Source organism: Cibotium barometz, chromosome 52 (assembly GCF_041138505.1).
Source record: "Cibotium barometz isolate CiBa-2024 chromosome 52, ASM4113850v1, whole genome shotgun sequence".
Lineage (NCBI taxonomy): Eukaryota > Viridiplantae > Streptophyta > Polypodiopsida > Cyatheales > Cibotiaceae > Cibotium > Cibotium barometz.
In genome coordinates this window covers 5,742,501-5,752,719 of record NC_141097.1, presented here as the reverse complement: position 1 = coordinate 5,752,719, position 10,219 = coordinate 5,742,501, and positions in this window count along the sequence as shown.

Sequence of the window (10,219 nt, the reverse complement as noted above, 5' to 3'; positions counted from 1 at the left end):
GCTGGCCATTGTGCTACGGTTTGGAATCTCAGGTACCTGCACATGGAAGTGTCATGGTTCCCTAATTTAACACAATGAGCATAATAGAGTAATGGCCTTACTTCTTAACTGTGGTTATTCAGTGGTAGTGTGATTCAATCTGCACATAGAACACCATACCAAATCTCTACGAGGGTAAAGATGAGTATGCCCATGCCCACATGCTTCTCTTCCATCTTTCACCTTCAATTGGTCCAGTATAGCATTACTGAGTTCTCGTCTACAGTCATGTTCCCAACTTGCTTGCTCCAAGTTCCTATTTCTTGGTGACTTGAAACTCCTGCCCGAAGATATTTTGGCATCTTCAGGTTATGGCAATTCAAGCATATTGTCTTCATATTCGATTTTCAACTTACAACATGCATCCAGAGTAGCCGGTCGGGGTAATACTAGATAATCATGGATTTTGTGATCTTGGACTCCTCTCCAAAAAGTAGGGCAATAACTGATCACATCAATTAACCTCTCCCATAGTTTACATCTTAAATTCAAGTGCTTTAGCCGGGATACATAGTCTCACATAGACTCATTTTTTTTATGTTTGATATTATGCAGTTGTGCCATAGGACTCCATCTGTCATCACCACTTCGGGAAAATCTTGGCACACATTCTTAAGCCGAGTGAAATTGATCTTATCTTCTGTCTTCATGGTTAGAAACCTTTGATGAGCTTTTCCTTCTAAGGTTAGTGAAGGCATGAATCATGGTTACATCACTTACTAACAGGTTTCACATGTGGACTCAAAGATCTCCACATGTTGGATCGGGTACCCATCCCCCTAAGAACTTTTGTATGAGCTTTAAAATTGTGTGTGGCTTCATTTGGGATGGTCTGGATTCTAGAGCAATGCCTAGTTCCTTGACCATTCCTCGGCCCATTTCTGCAACCATATTCAACAAATCTATCCTTGTGGTCGCATTAAGATCTATAGTTGGATCTGCCCTTGGTCTTTGAGGAGCTACTCCCCCCTTACCTAGACCTCATCCTCTTCCAACATTGGCTCTTCTAGGCATTTCTGGTCTATAGGTTAGTCCGGCCACTTCATTTTGGCCTGGCTCATTATTAGCAATCTCCGTATGTCTTTGTAGAATGAAGAGCTCTATGTCCTGTAAGAATGTGGGATGGTTGATTATTTGCTCGATGTCCTTCTTGGTGTACAGGCAGTCCTCTACTTCACTAGTTTCCCTCGGTAGGTTATCCCCTTCATCCTATGTCACAAACCCTTCTTTTTCTCTTGGCTCTTCATTAATGGGCCCTAAATTTGGAATGTCTCCCTTAGTCCTGCCCATAGCTATTTCTGGTTCCTTGTTGAAAAGATGCAAGGGGGAAGAGAGCTTGAGTTCTTGCAAGCACACACACACACTCACAAAACCCTAATAGAGAACACACAAGGTGAGAGGCTGAAAATCTTCTTCTTCTCTACTCAACACTCAACACACCATATACAAGATAAGAGTACACATAATATGAAAGGTACTCAACCAATACATACACGGGTTCTCTATAGTGTGAACCCGACTAAATGAGTTGGCACTATAACTATGCTAGTCTCTAGAATGGCTGTCACACAGCCTGTCATCCCACTGGCCGCATATCACCCAAGATCTCACCAACCATGCCAGTGGTGTAAGTGTGGGGCCTATCCCCCAGGCGGGTCATCAGTGGCACCGCCTCACTAGACGAGCTCGATATCTCAACACTCCCCCTCGAGCTCAACTCCATCTCATGTACACCAAGCGAAGCCCTGAATCTGCGAAGCTTCTCTGTACCCAATGCTTTGGTGAAGATGTCAGCTACCTGATCCTCTGTGCTGACATAAACAAGGTCAAGGTCTCCTGCCAAGACCTTCTCTCTGACGAAGTGGTAGTGGACCTCTATGTGCTTCGTACGAGCATGAAAGACTGGGTTCCTGGCCAACTGTATACTGCTAATGTTGTCACAGAAAATGACAACTTGTCTATCCACTGATAGACCCAAATCTGCAAGTAGCTTCCTCAACCAAGCTACCTCACATGCTGCCATAGCATCTCCTCTGTACTCGGCCTCTGTACTCGATAGAGCAACCGTAGGCTGCTTCTTGCTGCTCCAAGTCATAGCAGCACTCCCCAAAGAAAACATGAATCCACTGGTAGATCTTCTATCTGAGATACTACCAGCCCAATCAGCATCTGTGTACCCATGTACATATATCTCTGTCCCAGTCTCATAGAATAGTCCACAATGCAAAGTAGACTTCACATACCTCAGTATGCGTCTCACTGCATCCAAATGCGGTTTTCGTGGAACCTGCATAAACTGACTCACCAACCCAACAGCATAGCTCAAATCTGGTCTGGCGATCGTCATGTAGATCAAACTTCCTACTATGCTCCTGTACATAGTAGGATCCTCCAAGATCTCTCCTGAATCTACACTCAACTTGCCATTCTGATCCAGTGGCACAAAAATAGGCTTACAGCCTGTCATACCATACTTGGACAACATGTCCAAGCCATACTGTCTCTGCAGTAATCCAATACCATGTGGTGACCTAATCACCTCAATGCCCAAGAAATATCTGAGCTCCCCTAGATCCTTCATCTCAAACTTCTGTCTTAGCAAGATCTTTACATCAAAGATCTCTGCATTATGGTCCCCCGTAATGATCACGTCATCTACATAGATGACAACAAGCACAACTCCTCTATCACCATGTCTCACATATAATGAGAAATCTGCATTGGCTACATGAAAGCCAATAGTGACAAGATATTCAGAAATCTTGTCAGACCATGCTCTGGGTGCTTGCTTTAAGCCATACAAGCCTTTCTTCAACCTGCAAACATGCTCGGGGTGACCCACATCCTCATAACCAGGTGGTTGCAACATATACACCTCTTCTTGCAAATCCCCATGCAAGAATGCATTCTTTACATCCATCTGATATAAAGACCATTGCTTTGATGCAGCCATTGCTATCACAACTCTCACCATTGCCATCTTGGCAACTGGGCTGAAAGTTTCCTCATAATCAATCCCATATGTCTGCGCATATCCTTTGGCTACCAATCTAGCCTTGTACCTGTTTATGCTTCCATCACTGTTATGTTTTACTTTGTACACCCACTTGCATCCAATAGTTTTCTTGCCTTCAGGCAATTGCACTAAATCCCAAGTTTCATTTCCATATAGTGCATCCATCTCCTCATCCATAGCTTTCTCCCAACACATTTCCAACAGTCTCATCAATGCATGTGGGCTCAACAACTTGCACAACCTTTGCCATATATGCATAGTGATGTGCCACATAACCATCATATGTAAATCTTTGCACAGGGTTCTTCACTCTCCTTGATCTTCACAGCTTTTCATTCATGGCTTCCATAGCCTTCTTTACACCAGGTGTTCTCATAGCTCGGATCCCAAGCTCCTCATCAAGGCTTATATCTGAGCCACTAGACTCTCCATCAACATGAGAATGCCCTGCAGAAATGTCAGGCATACCAAGGGGCTCAACCACTTTCTCTTTTCCTTTTCATGATATACTAATCACATTTGCAGGACTGGTATTATGACGCAGCCTGCCACTCCATGGTCTATCAACAGACCCACTAGATGAGGACTCTCCTGGTCCACTCAAAGACTGTGATTGCTGACCTGCATTCTGTGCAACCACACTTTCACTCACATCAGCCCCCAACAGCTTCTTTTTCAGCAGCATACCAGCTGCTCATCTCATCAAAGACAACATCCCTGCTTACCCTCAACTCACGTGTAGCAGGGTTATAACACCTGTATCCCTTTTGCTCAAGGGAATATCCAATAAACACACATTTTTCAGCTTTTGGATCCAGCTTAGTTCTCAGCTCATCTGGCACATGCATATATGCAATGCATCCAAAGACTTTCAGATGAGACAAATCTGGTTTTCTGCCAGTAAACCTCTCCTCTGGAGTTACATCATGTATGGCTGCAGTTGGAGTCCTGTTCATGATGTATACTGCTATAGAAACAGCCTCAGCCCAATAGCAATGCGGCATATTCTTCTCTTCCATCAATGCTCGCGCAATCTCAGCAATGTGCCTGTTTTTCCGCTCAGCAACTCCATTTTGCTGCGGAGTGTATCTGCATGTAAACTGTCTCCGAATACCATTCTTCTTCAAAAATTCAGAGAACTCATTGGAGAAGTACTCTCCCCCTCCATCTGACCTTAGGCACTTTACATATTTTCCTGTTTGCTTTTCAACCAAAACTCTGAAATTTTGAAAGTGAGTGAACGCCTCACTCTTCTCCTTCATGAAATATACCCACACTTTCCTCGTGTGGTCATCAATGAAGGTCACATAATACCTGCAGCCTCTCATAGATATGGTCTTCGTAGGACCCCATACATCTGAATGCACAACATCTAGTGCATTTCTGCTCACATATCTATTACGTGGAAACACATGCTTTGTTTGCTTCCCAAATTGGCATGCTTCACATATTTTCTGCATACCTTCCACTTTAAATTTTGGCAGCCCTGTCACAATTCCTTTAGTCTACATAGACTTCAATCTCTGCACATTCACATGTCCAATCCTTTTATGCCAAATGTCTGTGTCTGCAACAATTCCTGAACCATTTGCAAACATCGCAGCACTCATTTCAGGCATGTCTACATTCAACGTAAACATTCTGCCCACTCTGTTGCCTTTTGCAACCAACCTGCACTTGTCTTTGAAATCTTCAACATAATACCCATCAGGGTTAAACCGAACCTGCAAACCCTGCTCAATCATCTGGCCAACTGAAACCAGATTCTTTGTTATGTTCGGTATATGAAGTACATCTGCAAGGTACTTCACTTTTCCATCCTGCATAGACAATGGCACATCTCCAACGTGGGCAATTGGATGAGCAGTGTCATCTCCTATTTCCACAAAACCTGGTCTTTCCGGGTTTTTCATCTCCTTGAACCACTCCCCATGACTCGTCATGTGGTTCGAAGCGCCTGAATCCACATACTATACATTATCTTTTTGTGCTGCATCAACATTTTCAGACATGGCATTCACGACATGCTGCATAACAAACAACCTTTCATTATCCTCATTATTTCTGCTTGAGGATGCATAGTTGTTTTGCTGCACTTTCCCATTTTGCATGTCAGCCTGCTTCTTATAACATTCTGCCTGCACATGTCCAGGCTTACCACAATAATAGCATTCACATGCATCATTATATTGCCTTTGCCAGTTTCCACGGCCTCTTTGACTCCCCTGCCTCTAAATTTACCTCTTCCACCTGCGTGTTGTTGTTGTTGTTGTTGATTCTGGGACTGTTGTTGTTGTTGATTCTGGGACTGTTGTTGTTGCTGCTGCTGTTGACCATAATTCTGATTACCTGTTCGGCCACCTCCTTGACCGCGTCCACGGCCTCCTCTACCTCGTCCTCTTCCTGAACTCGTGTAGAAGGCCTATTGCTCTGAACTGTTTTTGCTTTGTGAAGACTGTTGGTCTTCACCCAAGCTCTTCTCTTCGATAATCAGCATTCGATAATCAGCATAGACACCAAATCTATAAAGTTGGGAATGTTTTCTCGAGTCTGAATAGACGTCTTGAACGCCTTGTATTGTGGCCCGAGACCACGTAGACAGACTTCCACCTTGTCATCATCATCTACTGACACACCAATAGATGCAAGGGATTCCACAATACCCTTTATCTTCAGCGCATAGTCATTCACAGACATGCTCTTTTTCTCCACAGTATGAAGTTCATTCTTCAACTGTATCTTACGTGCCTTGGTATTTGTTTCATAGAGCTTTACCAAGGTGTCCCACGCCTCCTTGGGGGACTTGGCATCCTGAATGTGCCCAATCATGGTGTCCTGTATACTAATGGAGAGCCAATACATAACCTTCCTGGCTCCTTGGTTCCAGTCTTTAAACTCTTTCACATCTGCAGCAGTCGGATTTATATCCGGTATCTCCGGTGCCTCTTCATGCTCACCTTCTATGTAGTCCCAATAGCCTTTTCCCATTAGGAAATTCGTCAACCTGAACCTCCAAGCATGGAAGTTATTCTTGTCAAGCTTCTCAGCCACAATCTGAGTTATCCCATCATTAGACATCTTGCCAAACACACAATTTTACCAGAAACTGCACTCTGGTTTTCTGCACAAACTGCTGTATTTTCTGCACAGCGATACTGTAGTACTCTCAAATGTCACAACCAGTGACTTCAATGTGCATACATACACCCAATGGCAACTGTAGACCTCTTTGCAGTACCCACACGGTGTCTGCACAGTCAATCTGTCTTCCTGCAGTTCTTAAAACAGAGTTCTGCAGAGAATTGATGACTTACCCGCAGCAGTGCTCGAAATCGCCTGCTTTCTGAAAAACGGAGGTCCAGACGCGCCCGAAACGCGTTCTCGGCCCGAAAATAGCAGTCCGATAGGACTGCATAGTTACCCTATAGCTTTACTCCCGCAAAGAAAGCTCCTCAATTGCCGGTGCCTCCCGTAGAGCTCCCGACAAGGATGTAGTCACCAACACAATAGGGAAGAGTAGTTGAAGCTCTTACCCTCGTACTGCTTCCTGTGGTTCTCTTGCTTGCAGCTCAGCCCTTAGCACGAACCACGCTCTGATACCATGAAAAAATGCAGGGGGGAAGAGAGCTTGAGCTCTTGCAAGCACACACACACATTCACAAAACCCTAATAGAGAACACACAAGGTGAGAGGCTAAAAATCTTCTTCTTCTCTACTCAACACTCAACACACCATATACAAGATAAGAGTACACATAATATGAAAGGTACTCAACCAATACATACACGGGTTCTCTATAATGTGAACCCGACTAAATGAGCTGGCGCTATAACTATGCCAGTCTCTAGAATGGCTGTCACACAGCCTGTCATCCCACTAGCCGCATATCACCCAAGATCTCACCAACCATGCCAGTGGTGTAAGTGTGGGGCCTATCCCCCAGGTGGGTCATCAGGCCACCGCCTCACTAGACGAGCTCGATATCTCAACACTTGTTGCCACGTGATTGAAATAGATTCACATTTCCCATTTCATTTTGTTCAGCCCTAGCCCTTTGAGTATCGAGCTCTTGTTTCCTTAAGTTTAATTCTCACCGTAGTTGCCATTCTACTTCAACCCTTTTTAAATCTAATTCCACTTCCTCCGAGCTTGGGAAGAATACTTGACTTGTCTTGAGTGCACTTTCCAAGTCTCTTCTCATTCTAGGGGTGCTAATGTTAGACAGCCTAGAACTTGAAGGTTGGGTTGGTAATTCTTACCTTGGGCCTAGTCTAACGCTGGTTGACAGGCCCGTACCCCCACTGATTATGATGCCTCATCGTTGTTGTTGCTAGTTTGGAGACCAAAAAATCCCTGGGCTATATCAATGATACCACTAGATCTTGTAGGGGAGAGTGGTTTCTCCTCTTTCCCAAACCCAGGCCTTCCATAGATTCTTCACTACTTGTCTACGCTGGTTAGATTCCTTAAGACACTCGGTTGAGTGTAAGTGGCCTGAACCAACACTCTGTTGATAGGAAGATTCTGGGTGTTTTGATGCACTGTCGTTTGAGAGGAGTGAGGTTGTCTCCGATGAGCTTTCCAGACCTCAAGTGCATGTGAATGTGATTTGATAAGCTAATTTGTTACCACAATTGAATTTTGGTAAGGTACTGTCAATCTGATTTTTCTTTGTTTTCAGACCTCAAGTGTATGTGAATGTGATTTGATAAGCTAATTTGTTACCCCAATTGAATTTTGGTAAGGTACTATCAATCTGATTTTTCTTTGTTTTCTGCATGTGGCAGAGTGAGACTGCAGATAACAGTTCACATTGTGAGATGTTAGAGAATTGTTTATGTCATGAGATCCAAATAGTTCAAGTCATGAAATGGTAAGTAGTTCACGTCGTGAACTAATTTTTGTACTCTCACATGCTCCAATGATTACTTCGGATTTACAAGTTAACGTTACATTGATCTAATTTTAATGGTCTTAATGTGCTCAATTAAGGCACTTCCCTAACCTTAATCTAACAATACTAGGTTCGTGAACTAAATCTGGTTACATCATGAAACTACAGATAGAAGTTCATGTCATGAAACTACAGATAACAGTTCATGTCATGAAATGGTAAACAGTTCACGCTAAAAAGCGACACCGTTCACATCATGACATCTAATTGGTTCACGCCATGAGATGTCCAAGAATTACTCATGTCGTGAGATCTAAATTGTTCACGTCATGAACTATATAGTGTTTCATGTTGTAAAGCATTCTCTACTAGTTCATAGATTACAATTTTGTCGGACCCGTAGTGTTAGAGATGTCAAGATAAGACCACCTATTTTTAGCAAGGTAATCCCTTGATTTGTTATGCTAATTGCGGGAGCACTTCACGCTGTGAGATAGCAGAAGTAGTGCACATCGTGAACAGTTTTCCTACACTTTCACGTGCAAAGTTCCTACTGTCGGTAGGAGAGGAGTTTGGGTGGTACAAATTACCTATCCAAATGCTCCAAAATGATTGTGCTAGACATAAGGAATGTAATGCAAGTTCAAAACACAACCAATGGCTCCTTATTTTTGTGGATTTTTTCGAAGAAACAAAAATAGAGTATCACCCTATGCGTTCACGTTCACGAATTTGGTGATACAAACATCAAAATTGAAAGAAAATGTAGCTTTCCTTTAAGGTCACCCCATTACTCACCCACACAACAAAAATGACCAAATTCTCATAAACCTTCACTTTCACTCAAACCTTATCCATTCATTCCATACACAATGGACTACCAAAATGCAAAGGCAATGATGAAACTTGTGTAATGGGAGCTGAAACTCAAAGAGGATGGAAGAAACAAAAGTATTTCCTCGGTAGAGCGATGCCAAAAAATGTTATGGGCTACCAAACCTCCAAGAAGAAACTCTATGCATTCACCTTTGGAAGAAGCAATAGAACACAATTGTCATAGGGAATTTACCAATGCTTCGAGCTCGTGTCCCTTGGTCTCCAAGCTCACTTGAGAAGCTTCAATCTTCCAAGCTTCACCTCCACGCTATCACCATAGAGTCTCTCACACCACCACACAAGGAAATCTCTCTCTCTCACTTCACCACACAAGCATGTAAGCATACAGGTATAGAGAGAAGGCACATGTGCTAGAGTACTCTTGCACACTCTCTCTCAAGACAAAGCAAGAACTCTCATAGCAGCACAAAGGGGGATGTGTCTCTTCATTATGATAAAATACCTTATATAGAATTGGTCCTTATTCACACTTGGGCACCCACCAAAACTTACTAACTAAGGCCTTGGGTGGACAATCTCTCATAATTTACAACCTTTATAGTGCTTTTGCATGACACTTATTAATGTCCTCAAATGGAGGAGCATAATTGTTGATCCTAACTAGGATTAACAAAATGCACTGGTACAAGATTTGCTCTACGACTGACGCGATCACATCCCTCTACATGCTCAGCGTCGCATGTATGCCTAATACTGCAATCCATGAACCTGTGAGATGAGTGACAAAGAGCAAAGACCATTACAGGAAAAAAACTCCCACAAAAATCCAATGGCTTCAGAGGAAAAGGAGGCATACATCTTTTTGATAGAATCTGAGAAACATTGGCTAAGGTATGTGGAAGCGGTTAGCGCACATAGCTACTCTTGCCAAGTTTGGAAAAAGGAGCTCGACAAGTTCCCCATTCTGGTTAACACCAGGACCAGCACTAAAAAGGAAGGATTAGCTGAATCCTAGTCCAAACCCTAAAAGTGTTGCCGCTCTACAAGTAAAGCATGAAATAAAAAATTGGCGCTAGTTGCTGAGAAAGAAGCCAAAAGGCTAATGGAGGAAGAAATCACTAAAGCTAAGGAGACTAAACAAGTCCCCTAACACTTCAGGGTCTACAAGGTAGGATACCATTTTGTACAATATGAAAAGGCCCAAAGAATCCATGACAAGAAGCCAGAAGCATCTTTTCATGGTCCGCCGGCCAAGGTCAAGGAAATCAACCTGGGGCAAGGCTAGGGGAAGATTAGAAACCCATCCATATAGGGGAAGACCTCTCTGTAAAAGAAGAGAAAGACCTTATTGCTCTCCTAAAAGAATTCCAAATCCTTGCTTTGCCTGGTTCCGTATATAGATATAAAGGGTGTGCCTCTTGAAATGGTCAAGC